The sequence below is a fragment of the Pelodiscus sinensis genome, chromosome 1 (assembly GCF_052426305.1).
Source record: "Pelodiscus sinensis isolate ZL-2025 chromosome 1, ASM5242630v1, whole genome shotgun sequence".
Taxonomy (NCBI): Eukaryota; Metazoa; Chordata; order Testudines; family Trionychidae; genus Pelodiscus; species Pelodiscus sinensis.
Window position 1 is genome coordinate 105,207,793 of NC_143052.1, and position 14,633 is coordinate 105,222,425.

Genomic DNA, 14,633 nt, shown 5'->3' on the forward strand with positions numbered 1-14,633 from the left:
CCTTACAGTGGAAAATTGCGTTTTGACAATATAACATTTTTTAATGGAAAGTGGCTAGTTTTTGCAGAAAATTTCTCTCTCCCTTTTTGAAAAACTACAAACCTCAGTTTTCTCTCTTTCAACAAACAAATAATTTTCTGCTTGGGGAAGAATAATTCTGACCTGCTATGTCTCAGTTTTCTCTTCAGTCAGAAATTCAATCTGCTGCATTCTTCCCTTCTCATCAGGCTGCTCCAACCTCACTCTCCATCCAGAGAGATTTGGTGACACTCAAATGGAGAAACCTTTAAGGCCAAAGGTGTCAAACATTCTAAGTTATTTGGGGGCAAGGAATGTCACTTACTGTGTTTGTACAGTGCTTAGCACAGTAGGCCTTGATTCTAAGACGAAGCACTTCAGAGACTGGGCCTAAGCCTGTTGTGAAGTATTCCTCTTTATTGTTGGCTTGGAGAATTTCCATTCCACAAAAGTAGATTTTTCACAGAAGTCTTGGCCATTTAACTCCAGAATGCTGGCTTCTTTCGCTAATCCAGCATCTAGAGAGAACTGTTTGTTCTATCTATACCCATCCATTATTTTGTGTTGATGATCAAAGTTGTTTGTCTTCAGTGACATTGCTATCGCTAAATCCCACTAAGGCTGTGTGATGAAAACAAAGGAAGAAATTGAAAGAATTAGTTTACTTCACCCAGAGAGAATCCAGGTGGGTGCAATTATCCAGTCTGGGACTTACTGCACAATGCCTTTTATTGTTACAGGTGGAAGGTGTTAGATGATGCAATATACACTTTTGCCAGACAGTGGACTTCCTTAGCTCGTTTCAATGGAAACAGAACCTGAACTGGATTTTTGCACTTATGTGCAATAGGAGCCAAAATTATGTGCAGAAGGAAGATCAAAACCCTCAAATGTAATGGTCTTATTCTAAGGTTCAGAAAAAGTATGCATGATTCTAGAATGAGTCCAATATATTTTAATTCAATGTAGAGCACTCTCATTTAACACATGCAATGAGGCTAAAAGTGGGAAAAGCCTGCCCCTAAAGTGAAAGCTTTGATGTAATTCCAGCAATTAGCAGACCTAGAAGTGAAGAAATTCCATGGGGGAAAAACAGTTGTGTGGTATTTTCAGTCTAGCTGGAAATTAAAAGTATCAGGCATCTTTTTCTCATTATGTTTTCAGCCCAATTCTGGGCCATCAAGAGATTCACACAAGATTGAATTCAAAGCCCAGTTAACTAAAGAGACACATTTTGCCTTCCAGGTGGGCTTTGGATCAGGCCTATAGTACCAAAAAGTACAATAAGGCTGTGTCTAGACTGGCAAGTTTTTCTGCAAAATCATCTGCTTTTGTGGAAAAACTTGCCAGCTGTCTGCACTGGTCACTTGAATTTCCGCAAGAACACTGACGATCTCATGTAAGATCATCAGTGTTCTTGCGGAAATACTGTGCTGCTCCCGTTCGGGCAAAAGCCCTCTTGCACAAATCATTTGTGCAAGAGGGCCAGTGTAGACAGCACAGTACTGTTCTGCGCAAAAAAGCCCCGATGACTAAAATGGCAATCGGGGCTTTTTTGCGCAAAAGCGCATCTAGATTGGCATGGACGCTTTTGCGCAAAAAGTGCTTTTGCGGAAAAGCATCCGTGCCAATCTAGAAGCTCTTTTCTGAAAATGCTTTTAACGGAAAACACTTCTGTTAAAAGCATTTCCAGAAAATCATGCCAGTGTAGACGTAGCCTAATTGTTTGTGTATGAAGTTCCTGAAAGTTGTTTATGGCTTCCTGGTCCCTAAAGGTGAGTGAATTCAGGTTAGTCCTCTGAGCTCTTACCTGTGCACATTGCAAGCAGGAAGATAGTCCATTTGATTTTTTAAATAAGTAACTTGGCTCAGAGGCTGGCAGACACTTACTAGCTCTCCTGAGCCAGCACCCCATTTATGATCCTCAGGGCTGGATTAAGACCTTTAGAGGCCCTAAGCACTGAAAAGATTATGGTGACCCCCCATATGTAATTCAAAATAAAAACAATACTATACAATACAATCTTTTTTTTTTCAGTGCCCCTGCTTTGCTGGTGCCCTAAGCAGGTGCTTAGTCTGCCTATTAGGTAATCCAGCCCTGAACTGATAGGGCATCTCCAAGTAAGGGAATTTGGGAGACACGGTCCCCACCCGAAGAGGGTTTGTACGTAACGCTTCTTTTTCGGAACAAAGCTTCCTATTTGGGGCCCAGAGCCCCAGTGCCTAGGCCACGTGGCGTTGCAGAGGAGGGAAGCTACCCTGCAGCTACCTTTCCTGAGCAGTAACGGAGCAACGCCAATCCTAGTCCCTCTCCCGTTCCCCTGCCTTCCTCCCGCCGCGGTGGGCGAGCCTGCCCCTCTGGTGACCTGCTTTTAATCCGCTTCCCCAGCCGCAGCGCACACGAGTGCACAGTGCTCGCTCGCGCTCTGCCTGCCTCTCCCTCTCTTCTCTCGCGCGCTCGCAGTCGGCGGGGCAGGGAGGCCAAGCGAGGAGCGGCGAGTTCCTGCCTCGAGTACCCAAGGCGTGGGGAGCCCAGCCCAGCAGGAGCGGGGCCGCGGGAGCGGCGAGTCAGGACCGGAGCCAGCCCGCAGGAGAGGGGCCGGCGCCGCGCTCCAGGCAGCCCAGCACCGTCCGACCGTCCCTCCGAACCGCAGGCAGCCCGGGGCGCTTTGCAACTCCGCGTAAGTCCCCGCGGCGCGGCTGGCGCCTTCTCCTGCCCCGGGAGCAGTGACAGCGCCGGGGGGGGGGGGGAGTATGTGCGGGGCTTCTCTCAGACCTGAGGGGTCCTGCTCCAGGGAGGGCGCCTGGCTGGGCGGGGCTCACCTGGCCGCCGCGGAGTGGGAGCGCGGCGCGGACACGCGTGCTGTGGGCGCGGGGCAATTCCCTGCGCGGCTTCTCCCCGGGGGGCAAAGGGAGGGGTCTGAGAGGGGTCGGGGGCACGCGGATTCCGGGGGCCCCGAGGAGAGCAGAGCTTGGGGCGGTGGGGAGCGGGGCTGGTCCTCTCAGGGCCGGTGTAGAGGCAGGAGCCGCTACTCTCCCCATCTGCTCCCGGTAGCAGTGACCGACATCCGAGCCTGTCACTTCGGGCTTATCGCAGTTGACTCTCCCCCGGGCACGGCTGTGGCGGCCCGGAGCCCACAGAGAAGTTCTGGGACAGAAGAGCCCGTCCCCCTCCTCCCGGGCCCTAGGGGGCTTTACTGGCAGCGTGCCGCAACCAGACACCTGCCCCCTCCCCCAGCACGGGGCTCGACGGCTGCAGCGGAAAAGAGACCTCGAGGAGTGCAGCCCCGCCAGTAGCGCTCACTGACTCCAAGGGGACAATCCCCCCAGCTGCTCCCGCTCCCCTGCCTGGAGGGTTGTGCAGGCCGGGGGGGGGGGGGAGCCGCCGAGGATTACTCGAAGGGCTAATAGGATAATGGATCCGTTCTGTGCTCTGCGCTCAGCTTGGATGTGAGGCAACTGCGCACAGCTCCATTTAGCCACCGCTTGCTAATCACTTGGCAGGAAAGGCTGGCGGATCGATTTGTGGCTGTATTGAAAAGCTAAGGGAGAGGAGGCGGAACTTAACCCGGCGCTGTGAAAGAAAAAAGCCTGGGTCCCTGGTGACCTGTGGGCAGAAAGTGTTTTGAGAAGGCAGGCCAGCAGTTTGCACCTAGGCGAACCTGCTCTGGATGCCCCCTTGCATGGTGCCAGCAATACTCTCACTTGGCTCCCAGAGACTTTGGGCCAGACTTTACCCTCTCATAAGCACATTAACCCCGTTTGACTCTCACGGGAGTTAACCTGCTTATCCTAGTCGATCCCTACTTTAGTGCTGCTAAAATAACTAAAAGGTGGTGATGGATCAATTCTAGAGTTGTTACTGCTCGGTTGTTTTGAACCTTCTCCTTGCTTCCTGTAAGACTTTTAAAACTGGCCCAAACTGCTGTCAGTGAGACTGATGTATATACACAATGTAACACTATTGACTTCTACCTGAGAGTAACTTTTCTCCTTGGACTTTTCTCCTTTGTTCACAGGGAGCTTATTTTGCAAGGTATTCTCTGTTCTTAGCATTCTGGGAAGCCTCAAGCGTAAACTGCAGCTTCATTTCCATCCATTCAGTGCTACGCTTTTATTTGTCTCAGTTTCCATGGTGCTATCAAACTACTACTTCTAGCTTGATCGGGGTGGGCAATAATTTTTGATGGGGGCACTCCAAGAATTTGGAAAGTAGTCAAGGGGTGCGCCCTTCCATAATATTGGGGTGGGGTCTGGGATGGAGATTGGGTATAGAATGGAGCTTGGGGTAAGGGACTGAGGTGCAGAAGGAGGTGTGGGATCTGGGAGGTAGTATGGGTAAAGAAGGGGTTTGTGACCCAGGGCAGGAGATTGGAGTGTAGGAGGGGATCCAGGGGTTTGGGTTGTGACCTGGGGCAGGGGATTAGGGTACAAGGTTTGAGAGGGGGTATAGGGAAGAGGGTTTGGGTTATGTGGGGCGGGGGCAGAGGGAAGGAGGGGCTGGGATGCCAGAGGCAGGTTGTGTCTGCAAGACATTTACCTGGGCAACTCCCAGCCAGCAGCTCACCAGGTTCCCTGCCTTCAATGCCCTGTCAGGAAGCTCAGAGTAGCTGGCTGTGGAGCCATGTGCATCTGTAAACAGCTGCAAGCCTGAAAGAAGGAGGGAGGCTTACTTTGTCCACTGTCTGTTCTTTAAGCAGGCAGCTCCTTTTGTCCAGAAACTGGCCAATGAGAGCTGCAATATTGTGCTGGAGTTTGGGGCAGCGCACGAACTCCAGACAAACAGGATCCAGCTGCTGGCTTTTCTGAGTGGCATGCGGGGGTAGGGCAGGCATCCTCACTGAAGCTCCCGCTATGTTGTCCGTGGGCTGGATCTAACAGCTTGGTAAGATGGAGCTGGCCCACAGCTGTATTTTGCCCGGCATCTGACAATTGTATATATTTAGTAAAATAATCAGAGCCATTTAAGGTCTGTATTTCTAATTTATATCCATATCCTGGTATTATTAGTTAATGCATGTTAAGCATTGACTGAAGACACTGATTATGTACCGAGTCAACAGCAGCAATGAATTTCAGATATGGCTCTGGTATTTTGAGATAAGTAGAAGGGCCCATATTTTAGGTTATTTTGGGAAGTTTTGCATCATGTGGACATAAAGGATAACATTTTAAAAAATGCCAAAGTCCTGAAGGCTGCTGTCACATAGGTGTTTTTGAAAATCTTCTTCATTGTGCCTTTTTGAATGTGTTCCTTCTCTATAGAGCTGGTTAGGGTGAAGTAGCAAAGCATGTATTGTAAGGTATTTATAGTCAATTTCAGAAGAGTTGGGAGGAGCTAAAATGCAAAAAGCCTCAATTCCAATAGTTGGAAGTCTTGTATAAAAAGCTTTATTCAAAGGAAGTAAAATTTGAGGCCAAAACATATGGAGGTGAGCTATGGCATGTAAATGTGGATAACTGCTTTTTGCTAAAATAATCAACTGTAACAATTACTATAGGAATATTGCTACTCTGGCTCAACTAATCGACATGGCATTCAAGATGGCAGTGGTCAAGCAATTTGTTAGAAGCTATAGCTTTCATGGTTACATTAATTTTGTGGGGAGAGATATCTGTTCTAGTTTCTTGTGCCTGTGCATTGTCCACCACCAAATTCCTACTAACTGCATTGAAAATGGAGGATGCCTCTGGAAATACAGTGCAACGAAACCCATGTAGATTAGTTGTTAGTGAAATGATGGAATTAGTATTTTAGCTCCATAGAATACATTGCTAGTATTCATTTATCATAGTCTTTAGATTAATCATAGAACAGTCTCCAGCAATGATTTGTTTTCTTTCCAAGTAAATAAAATAGGGGCATTAAACCATCAAGAGCAAGAAACTATTCTCCACCATAATCAGTGTCCTGTTCACCTGTCCCAAAGCTGCATCAACTGCTGATTGTGGACTTGTCACAGTTTCATTCTTTACAGTTGTATATGATTTGGAAATAATTGTTGTTTTTCACTACTACTCAGTAATGACTTCTGATGAAGATTAAGTACTGATAGAAGAAGTAGATGAATTCTTAGAAAATGAAATCCCGCATGCACTATTAACAAAGACTGAAGGAAGAGATATTTGAGTAAATAGCGGAGTTGTAACTAAACATTTGCCATTAGAGAGTAGCTGCTTGTGAACAAATAATACCATTGGGGAAGGACTGTCAAACAATTGTTATAATTGAGGTTAGTAGCATGGCTAGGGGTAGTGGGTTTCAAGCTGCAGGCAACTACATTTGGGTTCTTAGATGAGTGCTGTATATGTTTGATCTTGTATGAAAATGAGGTGGTGCCCAATGTAACAGCAACAGAGAAAAACATCTTTGATCCCAGTATCTTTACTATGAGAATCACCTAGCTAATGAAGTAAAAGTTGGCAATCTGTATGGAATCTGCTGCTTATATTTTTATTAGCTCTGAGTTGGCAGAGACACTGTTTATGTAATGTCTGATACATTAGTGTGTTGCAGCCCTTCTCAAGCTTCAACAACCTTTTCAGTACAGAAAAGGGAAAGTCCTTATTGGTGCTAACATGTAAGATTTTATGTTCTCCATACAGGCTATAATAATGCTATAGGACTTCTTCAGTGCACTCAGGTGTTTAGCAGCATCTTACCCTTAAGTGACAGAAAGAACCCGAACCTGGAAGTACACTCAGCATGAAACAGTTACACAGCCTGAGTCCAACAAACACAAATTGGTTGGTAATGCCGATGTATCCCCAGTGTACATTTGGAACAGAGGTTTAGTTATTTCCTCTCCAAGGTCTGACTGCTTTCTTTCTAAGGAACAGATTCTACCTCTGATCCCGCATAAGTTCCAGAGCTCAGGGAAGTCCTGGGGTAACGGGATTAAAAAACGTAAAACATGCAATCCTGCTCTTTATCATGTTATCCAGGTGCTGTCTGGGACGGGAAGAAGGGAGAGGAGGAATTACCAAAATATGGTCAAACAACACATGCTGCGATGGTTGTGGAAATCAGCATACATACCTCATTACTTGGTTTAAAATAACACTCCTAAATCTGTCTAAGCCACCTGAAAGCATGTCAATTCAATTTCAAGCAATGATAAGCATAATGACTTTTATAGTGAGCCCCCGGTCTTGTGTTTTGCTTTTGTTCATCTTAGTGTTACGAGCACTTTGACATTACTTTGCCTGCCTGTTGTTTTAAGATGATTTCTGGACTATAGGTAAGATAGATATTAAAATCGGGTAGCATTTAAATTGTACAATGATCACATAACAGGCTGGATTTTATATCTTTCACAGGTATTCTGAAGTGCTAGAGAACACAATTAATTAGATGCTCACTGCACAGTGAAAACCTAGGAGCCATTGTGCACTTCACAGTAATGATCTCACAGCATGGGACATTATTATTACTTCTTTTGCAGAGCTACCCAAAAGATGCTAATTACTGTGCAAGCTTATATGGAGATACAGACACTAGCCTCAAACCCTTAAGATCTAAAATGACATAAAACAATTGGAAGGAGTAAAAGAGATTACAATATACAGTGGCCTCAGGGTGATGAATGATATATATTACAGGTCATCAACCTTTCTGACGTGGCGTGCTAAAATTTAACCTTACTTCCCTGGGCCACGCTGCTCCTCTCCCCACCATGCGCCTCGCTTGGTCTCCTGCCATGAGCTCTGCTCTGTCTTTTCCTGTGGGTAGGGGAGAAGCAGTGCGTGTGCTTTTCTCTGGAAGCTGGATGTGGCACAGAGCCTCAGGGCTTCTCCCCACCTCCGCAGAAAGCTGGCACTGGGTCCAGTCTACCAGCACGAGCTGGGGTCACGGTGGGTCGGGGGTGGGTGTTCAGGGAAATGGGCAAGGCAGGGGTGGGTGGGTGACCCCAGGGTGTCCAGCCCTGCTGGGGTCAGGATCCTGAGGGGGTTTGGTCCATGGCACCCTTGCCTTCCTGCCATGAACCCAGATGCCCAGGCACCAACGTGACTTTGGGGCAGGGGGACACCCCATCTGTTTTCCTCTCCCCTCAGCTGCTGCTGCCCAGCCCCAGAGCTGCAGCTTGACAATACTCACCCTCTAATGGGGGCCCAGCGGGGGTACTGGCAGCTGGGCATGGCTTCCACACCATCTTTAGCCCACCTGCTAGGAACAACGTGAAGCAGAAAAGGAGGCAAGGAGCCCTGAGGCCACAGAGCTGGGACTGTGCAACAGGGTGGAGAGCGGTGGGCTAGAAGAGATGGGGACAAGACTCCCAGGTGAAGGCAGCTAGAAGATGGCTCTGCACCCCCCTGCCCTCCTCCGAAGCAGGAAAACAGAATCCCAGAGCCAGCTCCCCTCCTCCTTGCAGCTGCTGCATCCCAGTTCAGCTCCAGTCTGCCCCTGGCAGCCAGCTCAGAGGTGCTTCACTCCCCCACGTGGCCTACCTACTCCTGGAGCAGCCCCAGTCCCTAGAGCACCCCTAGTCCCCCATGCCACATGGTCCAGCCACCCCTGAAGCAGCCCCTTTCCTTGAAGCAGCTGCCCACCATGCAGCCCCATCCGCTTTTAAGCCAGCTCCCCTGAGCACTGCCTCCTGCTCCCCACCCCCTTGCTTCCTCTCTCCGATAGAGGCAGCAAGGGGCAGGGGCAGGAGCAGGAGCAGGAGGAGTGACTAATTGAGTCACTAGTCAACCATCCAATAAGCATATGCTTATTGGATAGTCGCCTAGTTGCTGACCCCGATATATATCTTAGTTCCAGAACACACACAAAATACATATAGATAAGGAGGTGTGCGTTGAGAGCCCCAAGCTATCTCTTTCCCCAGCCCAGACATTCTCCCTGACCCTGATTTGTTAAACAGGGGCATGTTTTTCATTATACACCCTCTGGCTTTATCACAGAATCTTTTTCAAAAAGTGCAATGGGATCTTTAACTTCCATCAGAAATGGTACATGAAGGGATTTGGGAATAATATCTTCCCAGCAAGATGGTGTCTCTAACAATCTAATGCTTTCCTAACAGTATTATAGCACTGCCGAGTATCATGGGGTACAAGTCTAAATCCTGCTTTGTGGCATTTGAACTAAAAACCTTTGGTGCAGTTTCAAGATGGCTACATTCAAATTATTCCTCACTCTTCTCCCTAGTGGAAATAAATATTTATCAGGGACCAAATTCTGTAGTTTTTACTTGGGCAAAGCTCTGAAGTAAGGACAGACTTCTTTGGAATAAGATTAGAATTCTGAAAGGACACCTTTCTCCTTATTCAAAATAAGTTATGTCTGTAATAGTGCTTCATAGCTTGATAGCAAATAGTGAAAATACCATTCTGACACCCTTAATTTATACTGCGAATTGTCTCATTAATTGCAATGGGATTACTTGCAAAGTGAGGCACTATTCAGAGTGATTACAACTATTATAATCTTATCCCAACTAGAAAAATATTCCCATTCCTGTTGCTCTCTGTTTTGCTGATAGGGCAGCATTTCTCTCACTTTTCAGTTGGAATCATAAGAAATATCAATCCAGAAATTGTCTTCCCCCAAATTAAAAAGAAATATTATAAGTTTCTTACTCCGCCTGCCCAACATGGTTTTCCCTTTGCTTTTCTAGGAAAAAGCTACATTTGCCAACCTAGTGAATCAGATTCCCTTCTGGTGCTGGGGGAATGCCTCTGAGATGCTCTGATTGCCTCCCAGTGGCTCGTGCCACCTGACTGGCTTGTTTGTTTGGATCATTGCGTTCCCAGAGGTCACAACAATGTTTTTGTTTGTGTGAGAGTCTCTTGTTTCTATTAGCAGCCTCTCTGGGTGCAGCTGAGCATACAATGGCATGGAAGAAGGAAAAACGACTACTACAGTTTCCCTCCAAGCCAATCGCTATAATTTTCAATGCCTTTAGAGGCATTCAGAGGCAGAGAAAGATTTGATTCAGAGATCCTCATTGCATCATGCTCGCTTAATCTTTATTTTGCAGAGTGGTCCCTTTGGCCCGTTTCTTGTTTAACTCACATGTTGTCAGATGTTTTTGCTAATCTTCGTAAGAGATGTTGCTTAAGTAAAGTGATTACTTGGCAGACATTGTTTTTCCGTTGTTTATACTGTATTTTCCATTGACTATATTGTATATTCCTTTGCTGCTGATAAAGGATTGGGATTGTGGATTGGATAAATGGACGGTAAGATGGATAGAAAGATGGTTAGAAGGCCGGGCCCAGCGGGTAGTGATCAATGGCTCGATGTCAGGATGGCGGTCGGTTTCTAGCGGAGTACCCCAAGGTTCGGTTCTAGGACCGATTTTGTTCAATATCTTTATTAATGATCTGGATGAGGGGATGGATTGCACCCTCAGCAAGTTTGCGGATGACACTAAGATGGGGGGAGAGGTAGATACGCTTAAGGGCAGAGATAGGGTAAAGAATGACTTAGACAAATTGGAGGATTGGGCCACAAGAAATCTGATGAGGTTCAACAAGGACAAGTGTAGAGTCCTGCACTTGGGACGGAAGAATCCCAAGCATAGTTACAAGCTGGGGACCAACCGGTTAAGTAGTAGTTCTGCAGAAAAGGATCTGGGGGTTACAGTGGATGAGAAGCTAGATATGAGTCAACAGTGTGCCCTTGTAGCCAAGAAGGCTAATGGCATATTAGGTTGCATTAAGAGGAGCATTGCCAGCAGATCCAGAGATGTCATCATTCCCCTTTATTCGGCTTTGGTGAGGCTGCATCTGGAGTATTGTGTCCAGTTCTGGGCCCCCCACTACAAAAAGGATGTAGACGCATTGGAGAGGGTTCAGCGGAGGACAACCAAAATGATTAGGGGGCTGGAGCATATGACTTATGAGGAGAGGCTGAGGGACTTGGGTCTGTTTAGTCTGCAGAAGCGAAGAGTGAGGGGGGATTTGATAGCAGCCTTCAACTTCCTGAAGGGAGGTTCCAAAGAGGATGGAGAGAGGCTGTTCTCAGTAGTGACAGATGGCAGAACAAGGAGCAATGGTCTCAAGTTGTGGTGGGAGAGGTCCAGGTTGGATATTAGGAATAACTATTTCACTAGGAGGGTGGTGAAGCACTGGAATGGGTTACCTAGGGAAGTAGTGGAGTCTCCATCCCTAGAGGTGTTTGTCTCGGCTTGACAAAGCCCTGGCTGGGTTGACTTAGTTGGAATTGGTCCTGCCTAGAGCAGGGGGCTGGACTTGATGACCTTCTGAGGTCTCTTCCAGTTCTATGATTATATGATTCTATGAATTATACAGGCGACCCCTGCACTTACGAACTAATTAGTTCCTGGGGAACCGTCGTAAGTCGGGCCATCATAACTTGAACCTTTATTGCCCATAGGGGCAATGTTAAGAATGGGGGTTCTGTTCCTGGATCACTTTGCCTCCTGGAGCCAGGTGGCTCTGCTGGGCAGTAGGCAACCCCATGGCACGGCATAAACGGTGTCATGATCCAGCCGGGGGCTGTGCTGGGTGGTAGGTGGCTCCACGGTACAAACAGCACACTGAGCTGGCTGGCCGAGAGCTGTGCTGGGTGGTAGGCAGCCACGTGGCTCCCAGAGCAGGGCGGCTGTAAATGTGGGAGGCTTGCAGGTCAGGCATTTGCAAGTCGGGGGGTCGCCTGTACACTCTACTGTGGGCTCCATTCTAGTCTTACTTGTGCATCAGAGGGGAAAAGCCACCAGGAAGCCGTTACTACTCTTCTCTGGTCAGCTTTATATAGACCACACCCTGCTGGCAGAGTTTACAGGAGACAGGAGGTGCTCTAAAATCTTCCAGCTGGTAACAAGTTGAGAGAGACCATCCACCAGCTGTGGATTGCAACAGGGAGAATGAACTACACAGGGTATGGGGTGGTGTAGCAGGTGAATCTATGTTACTAGAGACTTCTCCAGCCCCAAAAATATCCAGGTGGGGGAAGAAAGGGGATTGATCCCTTTGTGCCACTAGGCCTAAATGTTATTTTTGAGCTTGGTCTGAGCAGTTGTTTTCAAACTTTTGTACTGTTCACATAGCAAGCCCCAGAGTGTGACTTCCCCAGGAGGGAGAGGTGGGATAATTTCTATAGTGGGGTTGCTGAGAGCCACTGAACAAAGCTGCAAGTCTTGAATATTATGAAAACTACTGTAAGCCAGGGGGTGCAGCAGCAAACTGGGGTGTGTGGCAGCACCCTCCCTACTCCAGCACCTATGATTATAAATGCTTGAGGTGAAGCATGGTTTGGGGAGGAGGCTGACAGCTTGCCACACCCCACATGATAACCTTATGATTCCCTGAAGGGTCATGACAACCAGTTTGAGAGCCCTTGAATTAAAGTTTGCTGGGTGTGTAACAGATGGTTCTAGCTGTGTGTGTCTACACGTACACTTAGAAATAGAGTTTGCACTTGAGACAGCTAGCCCGTGACACCACATGTCATTGATTGTACTATTGTAGCTACCTGATCCATCCTGTCCATAGGGCAGCTCAGGGTGGCCATCTCAGGCCTTGCTCTTTGGGGGATCCCACAGTGGCCTCCTCAATTGTCCTGTGGATGGGGCCCAGAGCAGAGCTGGGCATTACCTGTGGGTCTGGTGCAGAGCAGCAGCAAGAGTCCCCCTCCACTCACCATGGTAGCAGGAGCCAGAGCAACCTGATAGTTTGCTCCACCCTACCCCTCTGCCCTCTCCCAATTCCCTGTGCTCTGCTTCACGGTGAAAACAGGAAGCAGAGAGGCCCAGTCCCAGGGCTTCCTGTCGCCGCGCTGAAGCAGAGTGCAGCAGGCTGGGAAAGGGCAGTGGGGTGGAGCGGAGCTGCCACAGTGAGTCCAGGAGGGAGGCCAACCTCTGATGCAGCCTCGTGCCAGGCCCCCCAATAATACCCTGATTCATGTTGCATGGGGGAGGGGGCAGAGCAGGGACAGGAAGGGGTGGGATGAAGGCACAGCAGGGATGGGGCATGTGTGAAGGAGTGGGGCAGGACAGGGGTGGGACAGAGGTTGGGGGGGGCTACAGCAAGAGTGGTTGCCCCATGCCTGGGGCATTGGGGTGAGGTATTTTTAGTGCACTAGCACAATAAAAGTTAGTACAAATATTTCTGCTTGAGCTGGGCACCACACCGCCTAGCTCTAAGTGTAGGTGCATTATGTGTGTACAGGGTGTATTAAGGAAGTCTCCACCTCTGTTCAAACTTAGGTCATAGTTCTGCAAAGGTTTATGTGTTTCGTTAACCTTATGCCCTGAGAGTTATTTCACTGTGATGGAATGTTAATTTCTTCTTTATGCTTTCTCCCCTGCTGGTGAATGGTTGCTTAAGCAGGTGATAGTATTTTAGCACATGTCAGGGGTGTCAGTGTGACTTTGTCTATGAAAAATGGGATTGGGTGTGCTTTTCTCCACTTTGGAGCATGTTATAACAATGTTCTACAGTAGAATCTTGTAGTTCTACATACATTTCTCACACATTTTTCCAGGACAATAATATTCAGAAGTTTGACTTTTCAAATGATGCTTCACAAAGCAATCTTTGAACATAATGGTAAAGATTGCCACAATTTATATATATATATATATATATATATATAAAAATATGAAATCCTTGTGATAAATTTCAGAACAATATGATAAATGAATTCATCATGGGCTTTTGATTGCCTGACTTACTGTCTCCGCAAAGACTTATTCTAGCTTTCCAAACCACAGAGCAGCTTCCAGTTGTCCATTTATTTGAAAATTCAGTCCTCCAGAGAACTATTTTTCCCTTCTCCTTATAAATGTGGACTTCTCTCCCTTACCCACTCCAGAATTGTCTGTCCATAGGCCAATTACAACTTTCCTATGTCTAAAAATGTCATGATGAAGTCTGAAATAGTGGGAATAAGATAGAAAGAATAAGATAGAAAGAGGATCTTCATACCAATGACATTTGATTCAGTATGATCAAAATTTGCTTCTAACTTTGAAAGGGGCCAACTTGTTACACTTAATCGTGGCATGTATTTAGTACAACTGGTTGGAATTAGAAAAATAAATGAGAACATTTCAGAATCTGATATTTTTTTCTCAATTTTTTTCATATGATGAAGCTGATCAAAATTTTTCAAAAGAAGAAAAAAATCAATTTTTCTAAAAATGAGGAAAAATAGAGAAGTATGAAATGACTTCCTCCTTTTTTTGAATTGTACTGTTGGTATGGAGGAACTCTTTTATTCACTCTAGAAGTTTTGGCCTCCTTCTGAGTCTTGTGTGGTTCGATTGATGACCGCTACTTTTCCTGGCTTTATAGATAGTGATGTAAAAACATAAAAAATGAGCCTGAATTTTTAAAATAACCCTCTTTAAAAAAATACAGACAACAAACACAGTAGAATTTCACTAACCTCACTAATTTGTACTGACAGGGAGATTTACTGAGAATTACAGGAATTTGAAAATTACCATACAACCAAATGAAAAAAAGTATAATGCATTACAAAATGTTCTTTGTTCATTTAATTGACATGTACTATAATTTAGTTTAAATTATTTATGATTATATAGAATAGGAAGTGTTCCTATAATTAGAAACACTGATTTTGTATGCTAATTGCAGGGTTTGTGGATCAGAAGTATTTTTTAGAAATGCAATGGAGA

General features: G+C 46.5%; 1 protein-coding gene across 5 annotated transcripts in view; it reads left to right on the top strand.

Moving 5' to 3' along the window:
- The first annotated feature begins 2,255 nt into the window (after positions 1-2,255).
- PTN (pleiotrophin) overlaps positions 2,256-14,633 on the top strand; it is a 104,505-nt gene continuing 92,127 nt past the window's right edge. For 2 of the 5 annotated variants that reach the window (XM_075940134.2, XM_089782076.1), the window contains exon 1: positions 2,256-2,699. The gene's annotated coding sequence lies outside the window, so the exon portion shown is untranslated. The remainder of the gene's footprint in view (positions 2,700-14,633) is intronic. The other 3 variants (XM_075940138.2, XM_075940124.2, XM_075940122.2) reach the window with 3 other exon arrangements.